General features: G+C 38.6%; 1 long non-coding RNA gene across 1 annotated transcript in view; it reads left to right on the top strand.

Moving 5' to 3' along the window:
- Window positions 1-16,989, top strand: part of LOC309497145 — a 139,802-nt gene extending 122,813 nt beyond the window's left edge. The window contains exon 3 of the long non-coding RNA XR_014205422.1: window positions 16,796-16,989. This is a non-coding gene — a long non-coding RNA (uncharacterized lncRNA). The remainder of the gene's footprint in view (window positions 1-16,795) is intronic.
- Window positions 16,990-18,080: the final 1,091 nt, after the last annotated feature.

The following is an 18,080-nucleotide window of genomic DNA, read 5'->3' as shown; positions in this document are numbered from 1 at the left end:
GGAAGGCTGGGGCTGTTTATTGGGATTTATTTACTATTCGTAATAAACGGGCATAGCCTATAAATGCGGGACATACTGTGCATATCACATGTTCGTTCTCACACACTCTCTCTTTCTCTCTCACACACACACCCTGTAGCAAAAGGTAAAAAAGCAGGATCATACCTCGGTTTTAGCTTTTGCCACCTCCAACTCCAAATGTGCGTCAGGGAGTCCCATTAAACTTAAGGCATTTTCATTGCAAAATCTCCTCACGTTTCTTGGCGAACATCCTCTTGCTCCCCCATTTACTTGTGATATCTGCGCTGAGATTTCTGTGGATGACAGGCCTTGTTTTGCCATGTCTAAAATCATAGCTGAGTAAGGTTCTAAATACATTTTATTCTGGGCTAAATTAACACGGCTCTGTCAAATTTGGTGCTCTTGTCACGCAAGTAACCACATCCGGTCTCGGAATATGAACAAACGGGCCTTTTTTCGTTTCTGTTTTAAAGTAATTTCATTTTTTGTTATCCGAAATAGAAAATGAAACTTAAATCATTTAAAAAATTTCGCTCATTCCATTTTGACACTGAAAAAGAGAAACGCTTTGTATTTTATTTTTATTTTTTGTATTTTAAAACAAAAATCAAATAGCCATTTGTTTTTTGTTTTTTAATACCCGTTTCCGAAAGGAAAATCAAATGACCAAAAGATACACGGACCATGAACCCAGAACGAATTTGGTTTTAATGATATGAATGCGTGGGAAAAAAGTGCTTTTTTTAATCGATTGACAACACCAAAACTGTTAGCTAAACACGTTTTCAAGAATGAATCGGGAAATTGGTTTAATGAAATATATGATTTCGTGTTTTGGGTGGTGCACGTGTGGATAAATTAGAAAAGCAATATATTTGAAATATTGTAAGTTTAGAAATTCTTACCTGTTGTCCTGGTCCAAGATTTTTCACTTTTTTTGACTGAAAAGGAGATCAGTCACCTGTAGAGTTGACCCCTGTAGAGTCACCTGTAGAGTTGACCCCTGTAGAGTCACCTGTAGAGTTGACACCTGTAGAGTTGACACCTGTAGAGTTGACCCCTGTAGAGTCACCTGTAGAGTTGACACCTGTAGAGTTGACCCCTGTAGAGTCACCTGTAGAGTCGACCCCTGTAGAGTCACCTGTAGAGTCGACCCCTGTAGAGTCGACCCCTGTAGAGTCGACCCCTGTAGAGTCGACCCCTGTAGAGTCGACCCCTGTAGAGTCGACCCCTGTAGAGTCGACCCTCGGGTTACTTTATGTCAAAGCCATCTCGGCCTTCATAGCCTAAGGCAACAACAGTTGAATGTTAAATATTTTAATATTCAGTGGATAAAAACAAACAAACATAAGAAAATAATATATATATATATAACCATGGTTTTGCTATAAAAATCAAAAGAGTAAAACTATTTTTTAACCATGGTATTTGTAGTAAAACTATGGTTATATAAATTGTAATCAAATGCAAAAAAAAAGCTACTTATTAATTTTACTATGATAAAAGTGTATTAAAACGAACAAACGCTGTATTAAAGATAAGAGTACTCACTTAACCCTTTTCTGACAGATGATAGCTGGTGTTTCCGCAGCTTGTGTAAAGGACACGTGCTTCTCTGGGGCGAATCCCACAGTTCGGTGGTGTTCATCTTTGTCGGTTTGCAGGGAAGCGTTGAAGAATTCACAGTTGTTAGCTGCAATTTTAATGGGTAGAGATTTTTAAACAAAAACAAAAAACAAAATTTGTTTCGAAATCGCCTGTCACTAATTATCATGACTAGCCCAGCTGATTATGATAATTAGTGATGGGTGATTTCAAAACACTGGCTGATTCTCAATCCGTGTATCATTGGTGGTCCGTGTACTTTTTCGTTCATTCATTATTCTAATTCGGAATGAAAGATGAAATTTAAAAAAGGGTGCAGCTTTGTTTTTTGTTTAAAAGAAAGAAAAGCAGAAATGGCTGTATTTTGTTTTCCAAATGTATTGTTGTCATCAAATAATAGTATTAGAAAATTGGACGACATTTCCGATCTCTTTTTTAATTTGTAATATTTATTTGTACGTTTATTGTATTTCGTTTGACTGATCCTATCTTTACCCGGAAGTAAATTACACCGTTGTGCGAAGTCATAGATATATACACTAGATGTCGGACATGTAACCTATTTATGTCCGACACGGTCAGACATGTATTTATCATTGAGTCCAGAGAAAATTTAAGGTTTTGATATTAAGATAATCTACTTCTTTTTCAAAATATAATGCATAGTGTTAGTAGGCCTAAATTTATTAGTCACATTCTTCCACTTTGAGTAAACTTAGGAATGAACTATCGCTACTTAAATATATAGGCTAGCCTATCTATCTATATATATATATACAGGGTGCGATTTGAGAAAAAAAACAGAGGGGGGGATGTTTTAAAACATTTTTATTCATAAAAATAAATCATGAGAACACGAACTTCATCACTGCATTTGCAGGAATTGTAAAATCTTTTTTCTTATTAACTCATGAAGTAGCCTATTTTCAATATTTTTACTCTAATAGCTTATCTTTCCCAACACTGTGGTCCTTGTTCATTTGAGTCAACCTGGGACTGTGAGTTCTGCTGAAGCTGGGAGTTGCCGTCCATCGTACCTGTAGTAACATTCTCATTTGCAGTTTTAGGTTGTTGTTTTTTTTTTGTGACGGTCCTGTAAAATATGATGATATGCTGCTCTGGGCCCTTTTCATTGTTCCCAGCTAGCTAGCTAGAGTTTTCGCGCTGAAATATTACATATATATTTGTACTTGGTGACATTCTGAAAAGCCGTACATGGATCAAAGCTAATGGACAGGATCAGATAAATTAGCCGCAATGTCATCTATTGTCATATATCAGCCTCTGCTGAACCACGGATTGATTGCAAAGTTAAACCATCACAGTAGAAACAGTTTTACTGCTGCTGTTAAAGTAATAACGTTAACTTTACATCGCGATGCTGAGATACAAATGATAGAAAAGACAGATGCATTATAAATCTGTGTTAGTCAATTCGCCTCATTCGCGTCTACCGCTCCGCGCTAAACGCCTCATTCAGGACCTCTAGACATCTACATGATGATTCTTTAGTTGCCAATGCAGCATGTTATTAAACTCTTTCCTGAAATACTCAAACTGATTACTCATTAGCTGTTTTATTTCTGTTGTTTGTTTCACAGATGCAGTATCCACATGCAAGGTGAGAGTATCCATAGTGTTTTTCAGCTCTCCAACTTCAGTAAACAAGGTGTCTTTTAGACTCTGGTATTGTCTTCTGGTCATTTCACTCAATTGCTGAAGAGTCAGAGTGTCCATGAATCCAGTTAATCCTAAGGAGGGCTGAGATGAAGGTGATATTGGGGGTCTGAGATCAAAACTTCCTGTTAAGTCCATATCTAGCAGAGTGTGTTGAGATGAAATGGGCTGAAAACCTTCCAAGGTACTGCTAGGGAGGGTGCTAGAAGGAAAGGATTGAGTTCCATCTTGATCCAAAGCCATAACATCCATAAGATCCTCTTTAAAAGTCTTGGTTGGGGTTTTGTTACGATCTTCCTCCATTTCATGGCAAGACCTGCTTGGAGATGCAGCCATTTTACTTGAAGAATTGGGTGTTGTTTTTAGTCGTTTGAAATAAAGAAGGTCTGATTTGAGTGCATTTTTCTTCTCACAAGTGTTTAATATTTGAGTCCCATCTGGGGTGCCATTTTTATGTAACGTTTTCTCATACTCTTTGTTTGGGGTTTTTTTTCTTTAATGCTGGGGTGCCAGACAGGATTTCTGTCATTAATTTAGTTCAGTTTACGAAAACGTACAAAGGTCTTGTGCAGTCTGGTTACTCTTTCACAAAACCCCTCACTTATTGAGAAAAGAATTAGCATCAGTAATCAATGCTTAATCACAATAAAAATCACTCTTAAATAGACCACTACTACATTCAATATGACAGACAACTAGAATTCATTCAAATATGTATATTCACAAATATCAACACAGTTTCAAGGGTCTCAACAATAACTGTTTGGTTTGAGTAGAAAAAAGAAAAACAAAAATTAGTTCAGAAATTGTCCCGCCACAAAGGCTACAAAAAAGAAACAAAATTAGCTCAAGCCACAAGATCAGCAGTAATTCCAACAGTTTAGTTCATATAGTACACATAGTCAGTAAGGGAAAAAAATATATAAATACATTTCCCCGATCAAAAAACAGTCAAAAAGTCAAAAGTCAAGTCACGTGAAAACAGTCATCCAGAACTGGCCTAGTGTACTCACGACTCCTTTATCCTTTAATAGTCTGGTCCACGTTTTTCTGGAACTTCCCAGACATGAGTATACAGGCTGGAGGCTCCCAATCCGTCAATTCCGCCCAGATTTTAGAACGGTTCACTCGTACTGTTAACCCTGCAGCGTCTCAACGACCATCCGCTAGTCACACAATGACGAGGATACAATGCTTTCCTTTTAAAGATCCAGAGCGCGATCGATTAGAACGCAGACGATACACTTTTGCCACGGATAAAACAATAAATCGCGGGAGTCTTCGAGCGGAGCTCCGCGAGGTACACTCACTGGCTTGGCTTCCGATAGCTGCCTACAACTCCCTTGAGTGACGCACGTCATCCAGATAAAGGTAACTGGGCTCGACCCAAAACGTCACCATCTTCGTCGCTATCTTATGACAACTGCAGATTCACATACTATATACTGTACATTGTTTTGATTTTTATGGATAATGAACTCGGATTATATTACAGATGAAAGATGACTGATAAATCTAGGATAAATAAACATTTGATTGCTTATTTATGACGACATCGTCACAGCGTGTAAACGCGTCTTTACATTGACATTGAAATCACTCGCGCGGTCGTGCCAGACGCTCAAGAGTGAGTGAGCAATCAAAAAACCTTTGCTTTAGCCCAGGCACGGCGCCAGGATTCCAGTTTTGGATGGGCCAGACCAATTGTGGGTGGGCCTTAAATTAAAAACGTTAAATTAAAAATGTTATCCAATCACTGTTTAACCCTCTGAGGTCTGAGCTGTTTTCTGGGCCTGGAGGTGGTCTGACATGCTCTGACATTTGTGTTTTTTTCTGTTACTAGTGACATTTTCATGGCTAAAGTCTAATTACACTGTATTCAGCACAAACTCTGCTACAATAATATATCAGCAGCATGTATGTAAAAGTTTGTAGTTTTGAGATAATGACATTTATGCGTGGTTTGTGAAAATACAAAAAATAATTCTCACTGAAATAAGGCCATGAAACCCATACTGATTATTTCTTCACAAGACTTTTGAAAATTGTATGACGTAGCCTAGAATATTTGCTCCAAAACTATGTGAAAATCACCCTGACTGCTCATTCAGATAAGACAATATATTGATTTAAAATTTCTAAGACATGTTTTGTGTGACAAAGCCATATGCGAAGAGGCGTGATCATCTCATTAATATGTAAGCCTTCAACACCTGAGAAAGACAAAGACACTCCCCTAACTGCCCTATTAGGAGCGATCAGGCCCTGTCATTCAGAGCAACCTTGCACAAAGAATGAGGAGATTTAAAAAAGAATGGCTTTTAGATTGTTTGGATTTATTTACAACACAACACAATCCAAAAATACAAATGACAAAAGAGCACATTGAAAACAATGATCCAAAGACAGAGACCTTTGTGCCATTCCTAAAAACATTGTACATACCTTTCATTTCCAAGGTGTTTGATTTTCACTTTACCATGTTCATGTACAGACACTCATGTGAATGTTGAAGTCAGCAGGACTCAGTTGCATCTGGTCCCTGAAAGAAAAAAAAAAAGAAAAAACTGTGAACATACTGATATCAAGAGAAACTATAGGGCTGCACGATTTTGGGAATAGATTTTAGATTTTTCTGGTTAAAATTTCTTTTTAAAATTCACAGAATACACACACACACGTTTCCAACAATATATAATGAACACCAGATTTGTTGTGCCTTGTAGGCATAGGCTACGCAGTGCTGCATAAAATAATAACAATAAATTAAATCTTCCAAAAGATTTCAAGAACAACTACGCTAGAGAAAAATATATTGATTATCATATGTTACTTCAAATGTTTCCATTCGTTATGATGATATGAAATGAGATAATAGTCAAAACATAAAGCCTAATGTTTGGTGCATTTTTCCTTTCAAACGCAATCGCGCTCCAAAATATGATACATTAAAACCCACAGCGCGCTCCAAAATATGATACATTAAAACCCACAGCGCGCTCCAAAATATGATACTCAAACCCACAGCGCTCTCCAAAATATGATACATTCAAACGCCATCGCGCTCCAAAATATTAAACATTATGGTTATACATATCTATGTTTGAGCAGATATCCACAAACAGTATTTAACAGGAAACACGGGTCTAAATAGTATAATATTCACCATATATCTAGCAACAGTTCAACTGCAATGTGAAGTTTATGCAACAATACCATAAACTAATAAGTAAGAATTTCTTACCTTACATCTTTCTTGTCTTCAAATCGCGTTCTTCTTCTTCTAGGGGTAAATCCAATGTAAGCTCAGACGTGTCTTCCAAACTCGACGAAAAGCAGAGACTTGTGAAGTTTTTTGGTGTTTTGTGTTTGAGGTAACAAGGGCGTTCGCGTCCCATGTGGAGATTTGCATGTGAATCTCTTTTGCGCGAGTGGGCGTGTCGAATTAAAAAGTAATTAGCAAGCGTTTGAGAAGCTGGACATCCTGTTGGTTTTATACAAATTACTTAAACAGAGAATATTTGTTTTCAGTTTGAATCCGATCATTTAAAAGTACACACTTAAATGTGTATAAAGGTATATGGCTCATAAATGTGTGACAAGTATTCGCTGAGTTTTGATTCAGTTTATAGACGTGCTCAAGAAAAAAAAGTTCACCGCGATGGAGAGGCAGAACGCACACCCTGTTTATTTTCTTTATTTTACAAAAGCACAATGTTTTGATTTGATTGTAAGTGGACACATACAAAAGTGATAGAAATATCACAGATTATTTTTTTATATTTCTTTTTTCTGTATAACCATAAATTATATAAAAAGATATTAACCGGTTCTTTGTGGCAAGCTTTATGCGTGCGGTCATAACGCTCATTATCCTGTAGGCTATATAGCATATTTAAGTAGGCTAATTAAATTAATATAAAGAGGCGATTTGTCCACGAATGGCTTAAATAAACAACTACTAGTCGACTAGAAAAAAAAACAATTTAGTCGGAGGCAGCCCTTATTCCACATATTTTCGAACCAGTCTCAGGCCATTCTGGGTTGAGCGAGCGACCCTGCGGAATTATGAGGCGCCGGACTGGACAAAAGCGAGGCGAACTGCGCGAGCGAGCGACAGCGCGCGAGAGAGACCGAGTGTGTCTGCGCGCGCGAGCGAAAGTGCGCGAGAGAGACCGAGTGTGTCTGCGCGCGCGAGCGAAAGTGCGCGAGAGAGACCGGGTGTGTCTGCGCGCGCGAGCGAAAGTGCGCGAGAGAGACCGGGTGTGTCTGCGCGCGAGAGAGATCGGGTGTAATATAGTATCACTGATCAGATGTCATGATAATAATATCATTAGATGTCATGCAGGGCTTATTTGATATTATTTAAATAGCCCATTTCAGCTGACTTCAACATTTGATGGTGTAATTCTGTATTTAAATATAGTTAAAATGGCAATACTATATATTACTATACAATACTCTCCTCGTCTTGCTGTCTCTTCCCCTCCTTGAGATGAGCTTTTTTTAATTTACTGAAGGCTACAAATTGTATTAATTCTGTATTAATTCTCAATATGTACACATTAATAATTAATATTGTGCCTAACATGATGAAAACGGCTTTGTTAATGTGTCTTGTCCCCTCACAATGACAGTAAACTAAGTTATTACAACACATGAGTCAAGTTACATTTTCAGAATGTTTATAATATTGTGTATAATATGTGTATATATTATACAATATACAGAATGTGTATAATATTCGCGTTGTGTTAAGTAAATCACGGTGGTTCAATATGTTCAAACTCGTGCTGTTCCGTGCGCTCTTAAACCAGGCTTAGACACACTCGGTCTCTCTCGCGCACCGTTGACACTCGGTCTCTCTCGCGCACCGTTGACACACTCGGTCTCTCTCGCGCACCGTTGACACTCGGTCTCTCTCGCGCACCGTTGACACACTCGGTCTCTCTCGCGCACCGTTGACACACTCGGTCTCTCTCGCGCACCGTTGACACTCGGTCTCTCTCGCGCACCGTTGACACTCGGTCTCTCTCGCGCACCGTTGACACTCGGTCTCTCTCGCGCACCGTTGACACTCGGTCTCTCTCGCGCACCGTTGACACTCGGTCTCTCTCGCGCACCGTTGACACACTCGGTCTCTCTCGCGCACCGTTGACACACTCGGTCTCTCTCGCGCACCGTTGACACACTCGGTCTCTCTCGCGCACCGTTGACACACTCGGTCTCTCTCGCGCACCGTTGACACACTCGGTCTCTCTCGCGCACCGTTGACACTCGGTCTCTCTCGCGCACCGTTGACACACTCGGTCTCTCTCGCACACAGCAAACTGTATCAAGTTCAAATTCCTTCATTAGCTGACATTTGGAGTAGACTATTATTGCCAAATATGACTAGTAGGCTACCGCTAGTAGTAACATAGTATTGCCATTTTAACTATTTAAATACAGAATTACACCATCAAAGGTTGAAGTCAGCTGAAATGGGCTATGTTTTGGTAAATTACTTTAAATAATATCAAATAAGCCTTGCATGACATCTAATGATATTATTATCATGACATCTGATCAGTGATACTATATTACACCCGATCTCTCTCGCGCGCAGACACACTCGGTCTCTCTCGCGCGCTGTCGCTCGCTCGCGCAGTTCGCCTCGCTTTTGTCCAGTCCGGCGCCTCATACGGAATGACCGAGCGGAGCAGAATATAGGCTATTCAGAAATGCGCTCTCCGCTCACGAGCTCTGATCGGAACAAACCCGAACCCTCACTAGCCCCGTTTACATGCACACTTTTTTGCTATTCTGATTGAGATCGTTCTGATTGACCGATTCCGGTTGACTGTTTACATGGGATGTTATCTAAACCGATCTGGTGTTTACATATGCTGACGCATTCAATCGGAATCATTTTCTGACATGCGCACACAGCTTGTCTGCCGCATCTGGCTCATAATTTCCCGCGTTTTCAATCCTGTCAAGATGGTGCATCACTTAATCGTCGCGCTAGTTGTAGGCATTGTGTTGATCTTATTCAAGCAACAGCGTGACTACGCGCTGTTGCTGCAAACTTTGAGAAGAAGACGGGTGCAAGAAGCTGGCCTCTTTAGTTGTGGTAACGTTACTGCGATACGAAGCATCGATTTTCTACCCCTCCCTCCTCGGAAGACCAGAAGGATGTGGATGAAGGTTCGTAGTAAGTACTGGTGGGAGAGAGTTGTGCTACTGGAATTTTCTGACCTGGAATGGAAGCAGAACTTTCGCATGAAACGCCAGTCGTTCACACGCTTGTGTGGACTGGTGGAGGAATTTATGTCCCCAGAAGACGTAACCATCAGGAATCCCATTCCCCTAATTATGCGCGTTGCTATTGTTTTATACAAACTTGGCAGCTGTGCAGAATACCGTGTCGTGGCAAATCAATTCGGTGTTGACAAGAGCACTGTACAAAAGTTTGTATATATTTTTTGTAAGTGAATGGTGCGTGGGCCGATAAGAGATTTTATATGATTTTTATACTGTACAAACAAACTGTGTATTCTACCCCCCTATAGACTAACCTTACCTATTACAGAAAACTGTCTGCATTTTTACATTTTCAAAAAACAAAAGTCTGATTTATAAGCTGTTTTCTGAAAAAAAAGAAAGAAAAAAAAAAGGACAAGGATTTCGAATATTGACATCTTTGAGGGGATATTTTGACCCTATAATGTAGAGTTGCGCTCTCTCTCTCTCTCTCTCTCTCTCTCTCTCTCTCTCTCTCTCTCGCTCACACACACACACACACACACACACACACACACACAACACTCACACACTCTCTCTCTCGCTCACTCGCTCACACACACACACACACACACACACACACACACTAACGATTATGTTAGTGTTATGTTACGATTGTCATTATATTGTAAAAACGTCTGTCCCCAAATCAATATTTGACGCGATTTGCCCCGTATTCTTGAGCACAGAACTGTTAATTTCTCCCTCGCTTACCGCATCTAGGTTTCCTAAGGACTCGTCTCGGAGAAGTTTTGGCGCTTCGCACAACCAAATGTGACTACAGCCTCTCACAAGATAGAAAGAAAACACAAAGCCAATCAGTTTAGCGATGTGTGTTCAGGAGGCGGGACTCAGATCTATTAACCGTTTGTGTAATTGGCCAATTTTTTTTTTTTTTAACGACGACAAGACGGAATGAAAACAAGCCGAAATGAACTAGGAGTAACGAGGCTATTTTTAAAATGTAAGGAGTAGAAAGTACAGATAATTGCGTGAAAATGTAAGGAGTAGAAGTAAAAAGTCGTCTGAAAAAGAATTACTCCAGTAAAGTATAGATACCCAAAATTTCTACTTAAGTAATGTAACGAAGTATTTGTACTTCGTTACTTGACACCTCTGATACAAACACATGTGTCCGTACAGTTGCATTTTAATAGCTGAGGGACAAATTGACCCGGGCGGGAACATCACAAATGTAATAGTAATTTTGTTTGTATGTCAACACACATCAGCATGTTGAAACTTTGCATGCATGATCATGATGATAAATGAAAAAAAGTCACAAAATACCAACAAACAAAGGTTTAATATTATTTCAGGTAGATTGAAAAAATAAATGATGGCTCATTTTTACCATCTGTGGCTGACAAAATATTTTTCTGTATTAAAATAAGTGTGGAAAAGCTAATTTTAGCTTCATAAGGTTGTAAAAAAACAAACAAAATAACAAAATATAACCAAGCAATTTTATTATTTTGGGTCAGTAGCCTACAGTTGCATTAGAGTGTTAAAATGTTTGGGTCAAATTGGCCCGTGAACATCAGGAACGTAGCCTAGGCTACTATAGTAATTTTGTTTGTATAGGCTATGTCAAAACACATCAGCATGTTGAAACTTTGCATGTTCGTCATGATAAATGAGAAAGTCACAAAATATCAAGAAAAAAACCATAGGGTTAACAGTATTTCCAACAACTAGAAAATCTAAGGGTTCTTACTTCTTTCACACCTGCCTCATTTAGTTCTGTTGAATCGCACTAGAGTTCGTTTTCCCCCTTGGTGCGGTTCGCTTGGGCAGGTGTGAATGCAGCAATCGCACTCGGGTGCGCACCAAAAGCGGTACGCTTTCAAACGAACTCTGGAGCGGTTCGTTTGTGGTGAGAACGTGATCCGACCTCGAACAGACCCAACTGCCAAAGAACAGGCTATGATTAGCTACAGTTACAGTGCAATTTTATTTACCATCATCGCGGTACCCACCACCATCAGCAGTTTTGCATTACAGTATTTGCAATAACCACCCCTTGTCCAAAACTGAGCGTATTGTCTAAAAGAAGAGTTATGACTGCTGCGTATGTGCTTCACCACACAGATTTAACTCCGCACAGCTAATAAAACCGTCTGGGTGCAGATTAATATTTAATATTTCTGATATATACATATTTCTCTGAAATGCGTTAAGTTGCACATAAGTAAGCCCAGGACCTGCCCTGAACAGTTTAATATGCGGTACGCAGAGCCATAGGACTATTATTTTGTTGAATAAACCTGGGGAACTACCGATGACGTCACATGCTCAGATTTTCTTGACCAATCGGCTGACAGGGGTGCCTCATGACCGTCCACATGTGCAAAACGAATTTTGAAGTCATTTATTCGTTTTTTGCCCGTGAACTAAAAAAACGAAAAATCAAGCCGAAATCTCGTTTTTTCGTTTTTTGGAAAAAACGAAAAAACGAATAAAGGCGCCGTTTCTCGTTTCTGCTTATTTCATTTCAAATAGGAAATGAAATGGACGGAAGATACCCTAATCCGTGTATCATTCGTTCAGTCGTTTTTTGAATTAATATTGAATATAGAAAAATAAGAAAACGGTTCCTTTTTCGTTTTTTCATTTTTTACAAAAAAACGAAAAACAAGAATTCAGCTGGATTTCTCGTTTTTCGTTCTCAGTTAGAAAAATGAATAAACAGCTTGAATATTCGATTTCTACACGTGGGCGGGAATTAAACGCCCATTTCCTCTGATTTGTCAGCCGAAGATCAAACTGTTCCGTCATCAGTTCTGCACAGCAGAATAAGAGTCCTCCGTTGTGCGGATTCCTAACGCATTTATTGCAACTACATTTAATCTTTTTCTCATCAAATAACCAGACTAACGAATGTCTCGACACAACCCGTACCGGGGAATAGACTAGACGGGGCTTTCTTCTGTGTAGACCAGGAGTTCTCAAGTGCCAGGGGGTCCGTGAAATAATTTGCTATTTTCCGGATTGTAAAGTCAAGTCACAGGGTTTTTTTTTTTAACAAGCACGCTGTGATTAATCTTAATGTTGACCTTCAAAAATATATAGGCGCGCCAAGAAGGCTATTGGCTGTAGGCTATTTTGGTTGATTTTTGGTGTGCGCCAGAAAGAATATAATAATCATTTATAATAATTATTATTCTTATATAATAATTTCAAAGGCATATGATATGTTGTAGTCATTTTGAAAGTACACAAATAGACATATAATGTTACTGTTTCGAATGAGAGTATTAAACGACAGTAGCTATTAAATCCCCTGTTGAGCAACACATCCAAGTGATGTCGGGTGTCGCAGCCTGTTCGTTATTAAAATAAAACAGTCAACCAAACATATAAAACGTTATTCTGCTTAATTGGTCTGTTGACATTCCAAACTAATTTCCCTTGCTGTGGAGATGCTGATTTACGTGTAGTATTGGGACTCGAATGAAGTACGAAGCCTTCTTTACATTATTAATTAGCATCCAAATGTTACATTGCAAATATGGATAGGCTACTGGACGAATGAGAGATGCCCGAAACCAACGTCTGCTCCTGTACAGTTTCAGTTTCTCGTTAAAATACGCATATTATGTTATTAATAGTGTTTATAATGTTAATGTTGTATTTTATTTACCGGTCTTTTACACTATTTATGAATATGCTTTTTTTACAACGATGTGACGCGCGCGTTTCCCTCTCAACATGACCCGGCGCGCCACGCACAAGCGCGCATCCTAGAGATATAAATTATAATACATTTTAATGAAACACAAGGCCTACATCATAAAACTTCTCCAGTTGTTAGATAGGCTAGTCAGTCTGAATGACAGTTTATACGTTAACGTTAATATAGGCCAATTATATAGTCAATGCATTATTCTTTTCTTTTTGTATTAGTGTTAAAAATATTTAATTTACAACTAATTATATTGATTTATATCTTAATTTATATATATATATATATATATATATATATATATATATATATATATATATATATATATTAATTACTGGGCGAGTGCGACAATATAGGCTAACAGCCGGCTGATGCAAATCGTAGGTGAATTTTTATGACACAGAAGAAAGCCCTATCTAGTCTATTCCCCGGTACGGGTTGTGTCAAGACATTCGTTAGTCTGGTGGTTTGATGAGAAAAAGATTAAATGTAGTTGCAATAAATACGTTAAGAATCCGCACAACGGAGGACTCTTATTCTGCTGTGCAGAACTGATGACGGAACAGTTTGATCTTCGGCTGACAAATCAGAGGAAAGGGGCGTTTAATTCCCGCCCACGTGTAGAAATCGAATATTCAAGCTGTTTATTCATTTTTCTAACTGAGAACGAAAAACGAGAAATCCAGCTGAATTCTTGTTTTTCGTTTTTTTTGTAAAAAATGAAAAAACGAAAAAGGGACCGTTTTCTCATTTTTCTATATTCAATATTAATTCAAAAAACGACTGAACGAATGATACACGGATTATACCCTGATTCGGACCATTGGTTCAGTCGTTTTTTTGAGCCTATTGAAAGTAAAAAATACTAATAATTAGAAAACAGTTCCTTTATCGTTTTTTCATTTTTCCAAACAACGAAAAACAAGAATTTAGCTTGATTCATGTTTTCGTTCTTGTCAGCCGAAGATGAAACTGTTCCGTCATCAGTTCTTCCTCAGTTCTGCACAGCATAATAATATAATAATAGCCCTCCGCTGCTGCAGTTGTGCGGGTTCTTCACGCGTTTATTGCAACTACATTTCATCTTTTTCATCAAAAGACTTCTGAGGAAACCAACATGTCCTCTGAGTCAGATAATAAACAGATTCTCAGAGATGCAAAGAAGCTGCAAAACCCCTCAGAAACCCAGGCCACATCTGCTCAAACTCAGCATGCGAACGGCCCTCTATCCTTTCATGAGGCGACACAATATAAAGAGTGTGTATAACGACACAATATAACGACACAATATACAAGCCCTCACACTCCTAAACTAGACCTGGGGCCTGTTTCAGAAAGGAGGTTAAGTGAAAACTCTGAGTATGTTAACCCTGAAATGAGGGAAACTCTGAGTTTTCTGTTTCAGAATGGGAGGTATGTTAAACCTGAGAAAGCAGAGTAAGTCAAGCCTGTTTCAGAAAGGAGGTTAAGTGAAAACTCTGAGTATGTTAACCCTGAAATGAGGGAAACTCTGAGTTTTCTGTTTCAGAATGGGAGGTATGTTAAACCTGAGAAAGCAGAGTAAGTCAAGCCTGTTTCAGAAAGGAGGTTAAGTGAAAACTCTGAGTATGTTAACCCTGAAATGAGGGAAACTCTGAGTTTTCTGTTTCAGAATGGGAGGTATGTTAAACCTGAGAAAGCAGAGTAAGTCAAGCCTGTTTCTGAAAGAGAGGTAACTTATACTCAGAGTCAGTTACCATGGTAACTTACTCTGTGAACCTAACCTGGTCGGGAGCAGGTTTTCTTCAGTAAACCCAGAGTTTCTTTCGGTCTCCTCCCCTTTTTAAAGAGGAAGTGGTGTTTAAACACCTCATTCATTCTTTCAGTACATTTTTATTAATAAAATGAATCTTTTATTAATAAATAAAATATTGCTTTTTTTTTTTTTTTTATAAGATGAAGTCTATATAACTCCTTAACTGGCAACTGAAAACACAGTAGTATATTAGAGTTACATAATGTAGTTCTAAACAAATTCTACAGAATTAAACTGTGGCATTTACTGGAAATCACTGAACTGTTCATCTGTGCACCAGAAGTTGATGGACCGTCCTCCTGCTGTTCTTCCACACTCTGGGGGCGGGAGGGGGAGAGATAAGAATACCCGTTTATACTTAGATTTAAACTTAGATTTAGACTTAGATTGAAAAGTAGCTTTCCTGTAGCTCAGTGGTAAGAGCACTGCGTTAACAACGCAAGGTTGTGGGTTTGATCCCAGGGGATTGCACATACCTATGTATAAATGTATAGGATAATGCAATGTAAGTCGCTTTGGATAAAAGCGTCTGCCAAATGTGTAAATGTAGATTCTATAGGCTACTCCACATAAAAATGTGAAAGAATGTGTAGACACATAATGTTAACATTACCTCTGTAGCAGCAGAAACTCTTTATCCCCATGTGATGAGCATTTGGTTGAGTACACTTTATAACACTATTTGTCATAATTTCTGGTGTATTGAGTAGGCAACTTACAACTGCCTGGGGTTCTGTTGGGACAGGAGGCTCCAAAAGACAGATATTACCATCAGAATCTATTGGGACCAACAAAAATCCTAACCCAAAGTAAAATAAATGGAAATATCAAAAATAGCCTATATCACAAATAACACATATGTAAACCTCTTACATTTTATGAAGGCCCTTGGATCTTTGGGAGTGACTGGCTCTGAAGTCCCTCCAGGAATTCCCTCAGCCAAAAATGCTGCTGCACTGCTAGACACCGGATGCTTTAGTTATTTAATATGTCACATGTTTGTAAAGCCAGGTAGCCTACACTGCAGTAGGCCTTACTTGACTGAATTATGTTTTTATATTTAAATTTCAGCTGCTGCCATGTTCTTTTAATACCTGCAGGATTGCACCTACATGAAAATTAAAATTAGGTTGAATAACACACTGTTCTTCCAGTTTCACCTCTGATATTATAACAGTTGGGCAAGTTACTTGTATTACTAACTACAAATGACATCTTCAACATTGTAATTAGATTAATGTAATAATGACTATCTTTAGAAATTATTGGTCTACTTATTACTAATTACTAAATCCCATGTCAACCTTAAACACTTGAACAATACAAGGAGAGACAAGAAACAGCACTTTTAATGCTTTCAAATAAACAATAAACAATATTGCATGAATTATTCTTGAATTGACCAAAGTGTGTAGAGAGAGAAGGTTACATTAAAAATATAACTTTTAAAAATGTATGTTAAATAGCCTATACAGAATTGTTCTATAGTCTAATACAATTACATCAGATTTAACTTTAAATTACAGAAGAATTAAGAGTAATCCCTTTAATTAAATTACAGTATTTAGATTACTTGGTAATTAATTACACCCAACACTGTATAACAGTAATTAAAATGTGAAGAAATATGAAGACCTCTTTTTGTCTGCCGCTGTTGCCATGGTGACTCATAATATCTGCGCTCCATTGATAATGGCTTTTTATAGTTGTGGTGCACGCGCTTAAAGGCCCTTTCACACTGGACGCGATTTTGACGCACGAATCATTCGCGCGATGGTTTTATTTTTCGATCAGCTGTTTGTGTAATGAGTGCTTCCACACCGAACGCGAATGCGCAGCGGCGAAAAAACGACTTTTATTTTATTCGCTTCGATGTCGATTTTTTTTTTACTTTTGCGGCGACAGAATAGGCTTCAGCCAATCACATACTACAAGGACAACGATTTGAAAGACAATGTGTGGCGTAGCATTGCCAACCAACTCGGTTATCTTGACTGTGAGTTTGTTGTGTGATAGTTTTAGTCATATAACGTTAGTCCTGTGCTGTGTAGGCAGGCGAAACTACATTTGGGATAGAAAGCTAACACTATTATCGTCAAAGATAGAGACAGAGACCGTGTTTACTTTGAACACGTAACAAAATGTAGTGAGACTATTTAGGGCTGCTTTTAGTATACATTCTTTGTGTGATATCTACAGTTTCTAGTCGAATGATTTTTAACTTACTTCGTGTGTTACATGTAGTGTAGTTACATTACAAAACGCACTGTGTTTAGTTGAAGACGCAAAAAAAAAAACTGTGCACATAAGCATACTCCCCTTCAGACTCTCTGTTCTGTAAGATTGGGTGCACCCAAAACCTTCTTTTCTGTCTTTTAAATAAAATGAAAAGCTCGTCTTCACTGGATGAAGTGTCCATGTTTTCTCAGCTGTCGGCGCGATTCGCGCGAAAGTTCGGGAATGTTGAAGCTCTCTGAACGTCACAGACGTCGCAAATTCGCGTCGCGGCTGATGTGAATGGTTTTGATGCGAACTATTCGCACACGAACTATTCGCTTTTTCGTTTCGCTTTTTCGTTACGCATCCGGTGTGAAAGGGCCTTAACTCAGAGTCAGTCGACTCAGAGTTGATTGAACTAACTCATTTCAGCTGTTCTGAAACCAAAAACTCAGAGTTTCCCATCTCAGGGTAAGTCAACTCAGAGTTCAAGTTTTAACTCAGAGTTGGTTGAACCTCTTTATTGAAACAGGCCCCAGGCAAACAGTCACGTCTACATCGGCGGCAAAGCTTCTAAGCTCCAGAACATCACTTCATTCAAGGATGAAGTTTATGTTGCTTACAGTAAAAAAAAAAAGAAAAAAAAAGAAAGAAAATAATTCAGCTTGATTTTTCAGAAAATAGCTAATTATTTCACGGACCCCCTGACACTTGAGAACTGCTGGTCTACACAGAAGAACGGCCTGTATAGGCCCTTCCCCTGTACGGGTTGTGTCGAGCCATTCGTTAGTCTGG

Source organism: Leuciscus leuciscus (genome assembly GCF_965113295.1).
Source record: "Leuciscus leuciscus genome assembly, chromosome: 4".
Lineage (NCBI taxonomy): Eukaryota > Metazoa > Chordata > Actinopteri > Cypriniformes > Leuciscidae > Leuciscus > Leuciscus leuciscus.
This window is presented reverse-complemented; position numbering and strand designations above follow the sequence as displayed.